We start from the raw sequence: 11,346 nt of genomic DNA on the forward strand, positions 1-11,346 counted from the left end.
TCTTTTTAAATGTAGATTAAGTGGGGAGGACGGAATCTGGAAGGAGCTGGCACAACTCTGGGGGAGGTAGTGGAACAAGGGAACAGCTTCAATCTGTTCCAAGCAAATGTCCAAAGGAGGTAAACAATTTGTTTAAGGTTGTTCTATTCAGCTATGTTAATACTTATCTGGAATAAGGAGTTCTATTTGGCTTTTCTAGCAAGAACAGACATGCTAACCATCCAGGCCATGGGGTGGAACAGAAGAAAAACAACCTGCACAGAGTATTGTCCAGAAGATACTTGAAGGGGTATTGTGTGGATCAATACATTTATTTTAGAAGTATTATATCTATGCATTTAATTTATTTTAAAACAATTAATTATTCTGTTTTGTTTTTGTCATAATTCTCAGACAACAGCAAAAATCCAGGAGGAGACCCAGACTCTCGATAAGTTTAAGAGTGATTTGGGTGTAGGCGATGAGACTCTGTACAACTGGACAACGGAAGTTCAGCAATGGGCTAATACAGGTAAAGGAATACAAAAAATAAATCATCCTAAATGTAACTCTCTTGGACTGTCACCTTGACGTAGTGGAGAGGCTTGCGTACTCCAGTGACCCTGAGCGCTAACCCTTAGAGGGTGTATTCCACCGGCACGTGCAATCAAGCCGGGCAGGTGGAAGGGTAGGAGGCAGACAATACATTCCCTGGTTATCCAGGTTGGGGCTCACTCACCCCCCACATAACAAATAATTTGTTACAGAAACCTTCACAGAGGCCCTATGTTCCTCCAGGAAGTGAGTGCAACTACTCACCGTTGGAGATACAATAAATCTATAAATTAACAACGTATTTCAGAGGAAACAAATGAGAACACGGATGGTCCCCAGGTACTACAGAGAACAATTGAAGTCCTGTTTGTTAGCATCAAACAAAGGAAACAGAACCTCTACCATCAAACAGGTTTGTTACATTTCATGAATATTGAATTGCACTTCATTTCTCTTTCATTTCAAAGCCATGCAATTTAACAAATAATTCCATTCTCCTTTTGTTTTGATGACAGATGGATGCAAGAAAAGACTCTGCGCAGAAAGATATTGGAGGAAAAGGACAAATTGACAGCTGCCATAGAGGAGTACAACACCCTTGTACCAGATTCAGCAATACCATCTGTAGATGAGATCCTTTCCGCAGACCTTCATGCATGGCCTTGGAAGCTGCATGGACAAAGTAAGTAGTATGTTTGTGTGTCACAATAACTATGTCTCTGTTTTGCTATCTTTGTTTGTTCAGTTGCGCCAACACAGCCAGCCCTGCCAAAGTTACAAATCCACATTGCATTCTTATGTGTTTACAGATGACCTACTCACAAAGAAAATGGCCTTTGACCGGGTGATGCTCCAAAGACGGCTGAAGGAGGAAGAGTTAATTGTCCTAAAGGAAGTCAAGCAGCACTGGGAAAACCTAAAGAGGGAATCGGAGAATGTGCAAGACCTTGCTTCACATGTGGCACTTGACTTAAGCAGGAAAAGTAGGGGAACTTTCATTAATATGTACAATTGATGTTGGCACCCTGTTATTGCTATTGTAATAAAGGAATACTTCATTATATTTACCCTACACATTACGATTGTTGGTGTTAGGCTGGCAATTGAATCAGTTGGAAGCTGGGAGCAGAGGTCTCTTCTCCATGCTTCAGACGAGAGTCAGCAGCCTCAGAAGACACCAGGACTGTCAAACTGATATACATCAAAGCTATGGGCCAAGACACCTCCCTCCTAGAAAATAACTTCATAGATGACCTCCTGGAAGAGGACCTAGATGACATCTATGACAGCATCCACTACAGCCCTGATGATGAGGAATCTATCACAGACTGAAGTTGTTTGTTTGGGTGGGTGCAGTTTGCACTGGGTGAAAAGTGATTCCATTTGTTTTGCATGTGTGCTCTATCTGCCTTCCTAAGGAAAAATTGTTTGATCATTTTATGGAAAATAAACTTTGATGTTTCTTCCTTGTTGACAATGTGATCATGTGGCACAGATTTGAGAAAGGCACTATTACTGATTTTGCCCGGTTACATGACCAGGTCCGATGCACCCCTTTAAATGGACAATCTGCAGTTGCTACATCCACTTTTGGATGCTTGAAGAATATAATTTATAAATGCCTCATGAATACAGTTCACCTGCCGTACCCCATCAGATCTCAAAATATAGATATTTTTTTTCTGCTCGAATGTTTGTAAACAAAGTAAATGTAAACATACACTAGCATGTGTCAAAATAATTCCACGGGTGAGCTGGGTGTCTGTGGGTTTTCGCAACTCCCATAACTGATGAATTAAGGTCACTAATTAGTAAGGAACTCCCCTCACCTGCTTGTCTAGGTCTTAATTGAAAGGAATAAAACAAAAAACCAGCAGACACTAGGCTCTCCATGGAATGAGATTGACACCACTGGACTGTAGCATCGAAACATGGCGTAAACTATGGTTACATTTCTCCAGCCCCATCCCTCTGCTTTTTACAGAACCATTGGCGGGGAGAACGATTTATTGTTTCACCTGGTGATTTCCGATTGAAACATTATTAAACTGTAATGTACTGTGCTTGTGAGTGCTTGTTAGTTTAGTTAATAAAAAACGAAAAAAGGTTATCCTTGTCTTCAAGTAATCGTTTGCATCCTGATGGAGCTACATTAGTCATGGGCTTTTAAGTCAACGATTCCTTATGTATGTATGAGATGTACAAATGCTTAATTAGTACTGAGTACTTTGACCAGTTACTTCTTTACTCTCAAGGAGTTTTCGAGAGGGCTACTTTACTTGTACTTGTGTACAAGAACTGACTCCCATCAGCTGCAGATGAAACCGGTTAGTTGAAAAATGTTGCCTAGGATCTACAGGCACTCGCAATGAATCATCAAAAGTATGGACACAGAATGATTTAAGTGATTATTGTATTTTATTATGCTGACCCAATTATGATCCATGACATATTTTGGGAAGAATAATGCATAGCCCCTGTGTGTTAAGCTGCAAACTTGGAAATGTTCCTATTGAAATGGGGGTTGTCCCATCCTGAACAGGCCAGTTGCAAGTGACATACTCTTAACGATACTATTAGCAACACCGTATTATTATTGAAATTATATGGAGAAAAAAAAGGAAAGTTATGCAGGCAAGTCTGACATAGTGGGAGAATTGTGAACATGCACGTATATATCTGTGGTCACAGCGTTTGGCCACGTCATGGTTTGGTCGTTCGGTCAGAGTTTGTTTTTGTTATGTGCGTCGCAATGCCCGTGACGTAATAGGCTATGTTTCTAAATTTTCTGATTACATTTTTAAACTACTCATAAATTATTCTTGCGCAAGGTTACTTTCATTTGAATGTCGTAAACATTGTCGGATTCTATTAAATAATTGATGTAACAGATATATTCTTATGTTAAAGAAACCGGAAAAGTTGTGAACTACAAATGTGGCGCCATTTTGTAGTTTTTTACTAACCCTAACCGGTTTGTTTTTTATCAATATCTTCGACAATATCATTCTAATTGATGTGTAGAATGATCTGTACATTCATTGGGACATACATAACGCTGTACTGCATCAGCACATGCCAATTCAATGTCTGAAGTAGTGCACTTTCTGAAATGTGTTTTCGTCATAACTATTTAAGTTTGACATGTGTGATTCTTTTGATTTAATAAGGACCCCTTACTAAACATTCATGTCAAATAACGTTCGGATATGTTAATCTATTCTTGATTTTAAAAATCATCAAAGTTTGGGGAAAAGTCAACTGTTGGTGGCGCTACTGAGCACCCCATGGCCACCAAGGGTATGGGATTGCATAATTATGTTTAATTCATGCATAGGATTATTTGTGCCAAGCCATAAATCTAAGCTATCTTTATCCATTGAACTAGCAGTCTTCCAGTAGAAAGACAGAAGGAGACAAGTGACCTTTAAATCTCAGGGGGGGGGGGACTCTATGACGAGAGTTGAACTCTTACAAAGGTTTCCTAGGGATGTATAACGGTTCATGGCAGAAAACAAGTGTATGTATAGAAATGCTTATATAAACATTGTTACATCGATATTGACGCTTCTAGAAGTTCAAAAATAGACATTCAACAGTCTATATGTGGCCTTTCAACCCCTATACCCATGACCCACATGGCTGCATAACCACATGTCTATTGCCATGGTCCTCGGCACATCATATTCCTGATAAGCAACAATGATGAAAATTAATTCTCACTGTCTATTCAAAAAAAGCAGTTGTGAAATTATTTGGCTTTCACCTTCATTAAATATTTTCCGTGGACAAATAGCCTAGAGACCAAGCAGATAGACAGTCTGCCTCTATGCGCTAAACATGTTGCATGCCAATATCACTCAGGAGTAGGCCTATATCCAACATATTTAATGCAGGTAAAGTAATATATGTAAAAGTATTATATATACTGTATATATAATCTTTATATATGTAATCTGTTGAGTTACACGTAGGCCTATGTATTATAATATATAGCCTAGCCTATGGGCCTATAATAAACTTGGATATGAATTGCGAAGTTCAAGGTCAGTCGGCCAAAATGCTGTCCCAAAATGCAACATTCTCATCCCTTTTGATGATTCTTTTCTCATTACTGAGACATTCACTAAGTACTAAAGTTGATCAGCCCAATCCACTGCTCATATCCAATGTATCAACATTGTACTATGTGCCTAGGCCTAACATTGTACTATGTGCCTAGGCTTCTGGTCAAAAGTAGTGCACTTTCAAGGGAATAGGGTGGCATTTGGAAAGAAATGATCCAGTACCTTTATCCATTGAACTAACATTTTCCAGTAGAAAGACAGAAGGAAACAAGTGTCCTTCAAATCTCTGATTTGCATTAATTTGTTCCAAACAGAATGTTGTAGCTTTACTATATTGGAAAAGGCCCACGTAAAATGAAGAACTGTGTATGTTAACCTGTGCGCCTTTTCTAATAGAGTGCCGGCGTTTTATTTCAGGACTACGGACAGCTACTGTTAGCTAGTGCGGCAGAAATGCAGGGTATGCCGTGGCGAGTTCAGAACCACGGCAGTGGAGACTGGAGAGTGTCACTAACAAAAACGAAGACCACAAAATGATTTTTGCCTACTGTAAACATTGGCATTTCAAATCACGATATGAATCTGATTTTCAACAACCATCTGACCTACTACTGTCTGATTCATATACAGTGAAGGAAAAAAGTATTTGATCCCCTGCTGATTTTGTACGTTTGCCCACTGACAAAGAAATTATCAGTCTATAATTTTAATGGTAGGTTTATTTGAACAGTGAGAGACAGAATAACAACAAAAATATCCAGAAAAACGCATGTCAAAAATGTTATAAATTGATTTGCATTTTAATGAGGGAAATAAGTATTTGACCCCTCTGCAAAACATGACTTAGTACTTGGTTGGAAAACCCTTGTTGGCAATCACAGAGGTCAGACGTTTCTTGTAGGTGGCCACCAGCTTTGCACACATCTCAGGAAGGATTGAGATGTCTGCAAAAAAACAAAACAATAAATCTCCAAACGAAACGTGAAGCTAACAATAGTGCTAACAGGCAACTATCCATAGTCAAGATCCCACAAAGCACAAAGGGGAAATGGCTGTCTAAATATGATCCCCAATCAGAGACAACGATAAACAGCTGCCTCTGATTGGGAACCATACCAGGCCAACATAGAAATATAATTACCTAGATGACCCACCCTAGTCACACCCCGACCTAACCAACATAGAGAATAAAAGGCGCTCTATGGTCAGGGCGTGACACAAGGGTTGCACCTATTCCTTTGAAAAGGGTTATAAAGGCATGCCTAAATTAGTTCACAATTAAATTTGGCTTAACAAATCACATAATATGTTATATGGACTCAATAGGGCTTAACATAATTTTTTGAATAATACCCATACATCTGTACCCCATACATAGAACATCTGTAAGGTCCCTCAGTCAGGTATTGAATTTCAAGCAACAAAGACCAGGGAGCTTCTCGAAAGCCTCATAAAGCGCAGTGTAGATGTAGATGGGTCACAATAATAAATCAGACATTGCATATCTCTTTAAGCATGGTCAAGTTAATAATTATGGTGTGGATTATGTATTAAACCCCCCAGACACATCAAAGATAGTCGTTCTTCTGAACTGAGCTGCAGGACATGAATGCAACTGCTCAGGGGTGTTACCATGAGGCCATTGGTGATTTTACAGTTACAAGCTGTCATGGTAGAACAACGGAGGATGGATCAACATCATTGTAGTAACGCCAACAGAATGACTTAAACTACAGTGAAAAGAAGATTACAAATAAAAAAACTGCAAAGGAATATACTTTCTGGCCTAAATGCAAAGCCTGTTTCCCACCAGACACTGGGAGAGGAATCCACCTTTCAGCAGGACATTTACCTACAACACAATGACACATCTACACTGGAGTTATTTACCAAGAAGAAAGTGAATGTTCCTGAGTTGCCAAGTTCAAGTTTGGACTTAAAATCTGATTGGAAATCTATTGCAAGACTTTTAAATTGTTGTCTAGACATGATCCCCAACATATTGACAGAGCTTGAAGAATTATAAAAAGAATAATGGGCTAATTTTGCACAATCCTGGTGTGTTAAGCTCTAAAAACTCACAGCTGTAATGACTCTAAAATACTTACCCAAGAAGACTCACACCTGTAATGACTCTAAAAGACTTACCCAAGAAGACTCACAGCTGTAATCACTGTCAAAGGCGTTTCCAAAGGGTCTGACTACTTTTGCAAGGCACTGTAACATTCAATACCAAGGTACAGCCAAAACCATATGTATTTGGAGAGTGAAGCTAAAATGTGAAATTTGGATCTATACTCCAGAATTTTGTATTTTAAATAAAAGGTTCCATTTACTATAACTTTAATACACTTTAAGTGAATTTGTCCAAATACGTATGGCGTCTTCAAAATGGGGGGACTATATACATAAAGTGATTTCCTTTCTAAATTGTGAAAAGGTGACATGTACGTGCCTCATATGAAACATTTGATTTCAAATCCAAAATGCTGGAGTTTAGAGTCAAATTGTACATTTTAGCTTCACTGTCCAAATACATATGGTGTTGAGTGTACAGTATATCCTCAATAAATATGGTGTTGAGTGTACAGTATATCCTCAATACATATGGTGTTGAGTGTACAGTATATCCTCAATACATATGGTGTTGAGTGTACAGTATATCCTCAATACATATGGTGTTGAGTGTACAGTATATCCTCAATACATATGGTGTTGAGTGTACAGTATATCCTCAATACATATGGTGTTGAGTGTACAGTATATCCTCAATACATATGGGGTTGAGTGTACAGTATATCCTCAATACATATGGTGTTGAGTGTACAGTATATCCTCAATACATATGGTGCTGAGTGTACAGTATATCCTCAATACATATGGTGTTGAGTGTTCAGTATATCCTCGATACATATGGTGTTGAGTGTTCAGTATATCCTCGATACATATGGTGTTGAGTGTACAGTATATCCTCAATACATATGGTGTTGAGTGTACAGTATATCCTCAATTCATATGGTGTTGAGTGTACAGTATATCCTCAATAAATATGGTGTTGAGTGTACAGTATATCCTCTATTCATATGGTGTTGAGTGTACAGTATATCCTCAATTCATATGGTGTTGAGTGTACAGTATATCCTCAATACATATGGTGTTGAGTGTTCAGTATATCCTCGATACATATGGTGTTGAGTGTACAGTATATCCTCAATACATATGGTGTTGAGTGTACAGTATATCCTCAATTCATATGGTGTTGAGTGTACAGTATATCCTCAATACATATGGTGTTGAGTGTTCAGTATATCCTCGATACATATGGTGTTGAGTGTACAGTATATCCTCAATTCATATGGTGTTGAGTGTACAGTATATCCTCAATACATATGGTGTTGAGTGTTCAGTATATCCTCGATACATATGGTGTTGAGTGTACAGTATATCCTCAATTCATATGGTGTTGAGTGTACAGTATATCCTCAATACATATGGTGTTGAGTGTTCAGTATATCCTCGATACATATGGTGTTGAGTGTACAGTATATCCTCAATCATATGGTGTTGAGTGTACAGTATATCCTCAATACATTCTAGGAGATTAGTTGAAGTAAACATACCATCCAGAGCATGGCTTCCACCTCACCTTCTGCTCCTGACCCTTTATTATGCAACAAATAGAAATGTCTGTTTTATTTTAAAGCTGCACTATGGAGAAATCGCACCGCAATGTCATGGTAGCTAATATCAGCTGTATGAAGCTGTTGTACAAAACCAAAGTAATAGACTCAATAACAAAACTTAAGAACGGGAAGCATAGAAATAAGGCACACTGTAGAACAGATCTACTGCTTCTTAGACTTGCTTTCAAGTAGAATGGTGATCTGTAACTAACATTTCTATGTGAATTTGGTCGGGCCACCCAGAAAGTTACATATTGCCACTTTAACTACAAGGTCTATGCACTGCAAGTAAACTACAATTGGTGTTGCACTAGGATTAGCCTGTAAATACAGTCACAGGAATGTCAATGTTCTGCAGATTTACCTCCTTTGAAGTTCTATTGGAAAGAATCTTGAGAATAGGGTAAATCATTTTCCCCGGATGCACTGGACAATCTGAAACAATAAATGTATGTATTTATTTAATCACCACCCACCAGAACATGAATAAAGTTAGCAGGACAGTCAATTGCATTATTCATTTTACATCTCTGCCTAGCCTTAGACTACACTCTTAGAAATGGTTCTTTGGCTGTCACCATAGGAGAACCCTTTTTGGTTCCGGGTAGAACCCTTTTGGTTCCATGTAAAACCCAATAGAGTTCTACCTAGAACCAAAAAGGGTTCTCCTTTAGGGACAGCCGAAGAACCCTTTTGGAACCCTTCTTTCTAAGAGTGTACAGTATGCCTGCCTCCTGAAAAGTAGGAGACCATCAATCACTGGAATTGTTTTATACATTTCTGAAAAGCATAATTGAAATTATTGACATCATTAACATTTATGAATAAACAATATAAGTTAGATACTAATTTACCTTTTTGCATGTAGTCATATTTCCTCTTCCTTGGATGGGGTAGGATGGGGTTGGATGAGGTAGAATTGGGGTTGGATGGGGTAGGATGGGGTTGGATGGGGTAGGATGGGGTTGGATGGGGTAGGATGGGGTTGACTGTCATGCTCAGTGAGTTGGAGGGTTTTTTGAGGGTGACAGGACTTTCTCCCCATCTTCTTTAGTTTGGTGTGGGTGTAGCTGGTCTCCTGGGTGGTGGGGGTTATTGGGGGTTTAACCTGGTTGGAGATCCGGGTGAAGCTGGTCTCCTGGGTGGTGGGGGATATCGGGGGTTCAACCTGGTTGAGGATGGGGGTATAGCTGGTCTCCTGGGTGGTGGGGGATATCGGGGGTTCAACCTGGTTGAGGATGGGGGTATAGCTGGTCTCCTGGGTGGTGGGGGATATCGGGGGTTCAACCTGGTTGAGGATGGGGGTGTAGCTGGTCTCCTGGGTGGTGGGGGATATCGGGGGTTTAACCTGGTTGAGGATGGGGGTGTAGCTGGTCTCCTGGGGGGCAACTGTATCAGACAGTTATTGGGCAGCAACAGGAGGAGGGTTGGAGGGTTGTAGTGTGGGGGTATGGGTGTTGATTGCCACTGCGAAATAGAACATATTAAGGAAATGGGACAGACAAGTGGGCAACAGTTTCCAATTGTGTTAGAATAATTTGTATGATTTGAGATAATGGCTAAAGAGTTCCATTCTGATATTGTATAATGGTGTGAAATGTTTGAGAATCATAAGAAGATAATATGAAGATGTGTGTAGCTATGTTAGAATTATAATACTAGGGTATTATAGTCTTTCGTAAGGGTGTAAGCAGGGAGAAGTTGTAAAACAGATAATAGAAAACCCTTAGAGGTTTTCTAACCAAGAGGGCCCCAACGGGGGAGGGGAATTGAAAGCCTTGAAGAGTGAGACAAGATTGATGGTTCTTTGTCTACAATGTGGTTAGTCGGATAGTAATGGTCATTTGAGAAGGGAGTGACCTAAAGATAGGAATGTGTGTGTATTATAAAAAGACTGAGTCTTCATTTTGGTCTTGAGAATTCTCATGAATCAACAATACTTTCCTTTTGCATTAAGCTGAGTATTTGTCTAATTCTTATCAACCCTAGCATTACAACCTAGGGGGAATGGGTCAAAGCTATAGTCATCATTGGGATTGAAAATTCCCGTGACAAATTGGCAAAGGTGAGCATGTATATTTCAGCAATAAGGCCCGAGGAGGTGTGGTATATGGCAATATACCACGGCTAAGGGCTGTTCTTAAGCATGACGCAATGCGGAGTGCCTGGATACAGCCCTTAACCGTGGTATATTGGCCATATACCACAAACTCCCGAGGTGCCTTATTGCTATTATAAACTGGTTACCAGCGTAATTAGAGCAGTAAAAATACATGTTCTGTCATACGGTCTGATATACCAAGGCTTTTAGATAATCAGCATTCAGGGTTGGAACCACCCAGTTTATAAATAAACTTCTACACAGGATATGTGAGAAGAATGTGTTGAAATGTTGCTTGCCTGAACTAACTCCTCTACTTTAATAATAACAATAATTATACATGAAACATACATAGCTTTACAATTGTAGAAACTAACAAACAATCAATAATCTAACTAAACAACAGCAGACTAAACAAAAGGAAGAAAAACATTCAACAAAATACTTTGGCGCAAACATGCGTCCTTTGTCCTGATCTTGTCCACATTCTGATTGTGCCCACATTTTTAGAAATGCGTCTACACATGGTCTTATCAGTCCACTGTGTCCGCATTGTGAACAGATTTACTGGATCCCGCCTTGTATGCTAATTCTTTGACAGATATTCCTTCAAAATAATACTTATTATTTATTTTAAGACACATATATATTCCATAAGTCGATGGTGCCACCTGTCAATGAAGGCAGGATGATTTAAATGGTTTTACTGTCAACTCCAGACGTGGTCAGGAAGATCTGATCACAACGCTTCTTTTAATCGTCTACACCGGTCTGAAAATGTGGGCACAATCAGACTGTGGACAAGATCAGGACATATAATGCATGTTAGAACCAGGTATAAAAGGGGCTAAATAGAGGTAAGAAGGGCTCAAGGAAACGGTGTGATGTGTGAGTATGTGAGTGAGATAGCAGGTGAGTCAGCGAGCAGGTGTTGCGGATATGTGTGAGTGTGTGTACGAGT

General features: G+C 39.4%; 1 protein-coding gene and 1 long non-coding RNA gene across 15 annotated transcripts in view; one reads left to right on the forward strand and one right to left on the reverse strand.

Moving 5' to 3' along the window:
* The window catches only part of LOC129819503 (regulation of nuclear pre-mRNA domain-containing protein 2-like), a 50,318-nt gene extending 47,674 nt beyond the window's left edge, over positions 1 to 2,644 (forward strand). For 10 of the 14 annotated variants that reach the window (XR_008754084.1, XR_008754088.1, XR_008754087.1 and 7 more), the window contains 7 exons: positions 16 to 119; positions 200 to 289; positions 394 to 511; positions 747 to 946; positions 1,050 to 1,216; positions 1,344 to 1,517; positions 1,630 to 2,644. The gene's annotated coding sequence lies outside the window, so the exon portion shown is untranslated. The remainder of the gene's footprint in view (positions 1 to 15; positions 120 to 199; positions 290 to 393; positions 512 to 746; positions 947 to 1,049; positions 1,217 to 1,343; positions 1,518 to 1,629) is intronic. The other 4 variants (XR_008754091.1, XR_008754095.1, XR_008754094.1 and 1 more) reach the window with 4 other exon arrangements.
* A 4,754-nt stretch (positions 2,645 to 7,398) lies between these two features.
* LOC129819507 (uncharacterized) lies at positions 7,399 to 10,454 on the reverse strand. Its single transcript, XR_008754099.1, has 3 exons — positions 9,139 to 10,454; positions 8,649 to 8,719; positions 7,399 to 8,262 (listed from the first exon to the last, which is right to left on the reverse strand). It is a non-coding gene; the product is annotated as an uncharacterized LOC129819507 (long non-coding RNA).
* Positions 10,455 to 11,346: the final 892 nt, after the last annotated feature.

This window comes from Salvelinus fontinalis, chromosome 22 (genome assembly GCF_029448725.1).
Source record: "Salvelinus fontinalis isolate EN_2023a chromosome 22, ASM2944872v1, whole genome shotgun sequence".
Taxonomy (NCBI): domain Eukaryota; kingdom Metazoa; phylum Chordata; class Actinopteri; order Salmoniformes; family Salmonidae; genus Salvelinus; species Salvelinus fontinalis.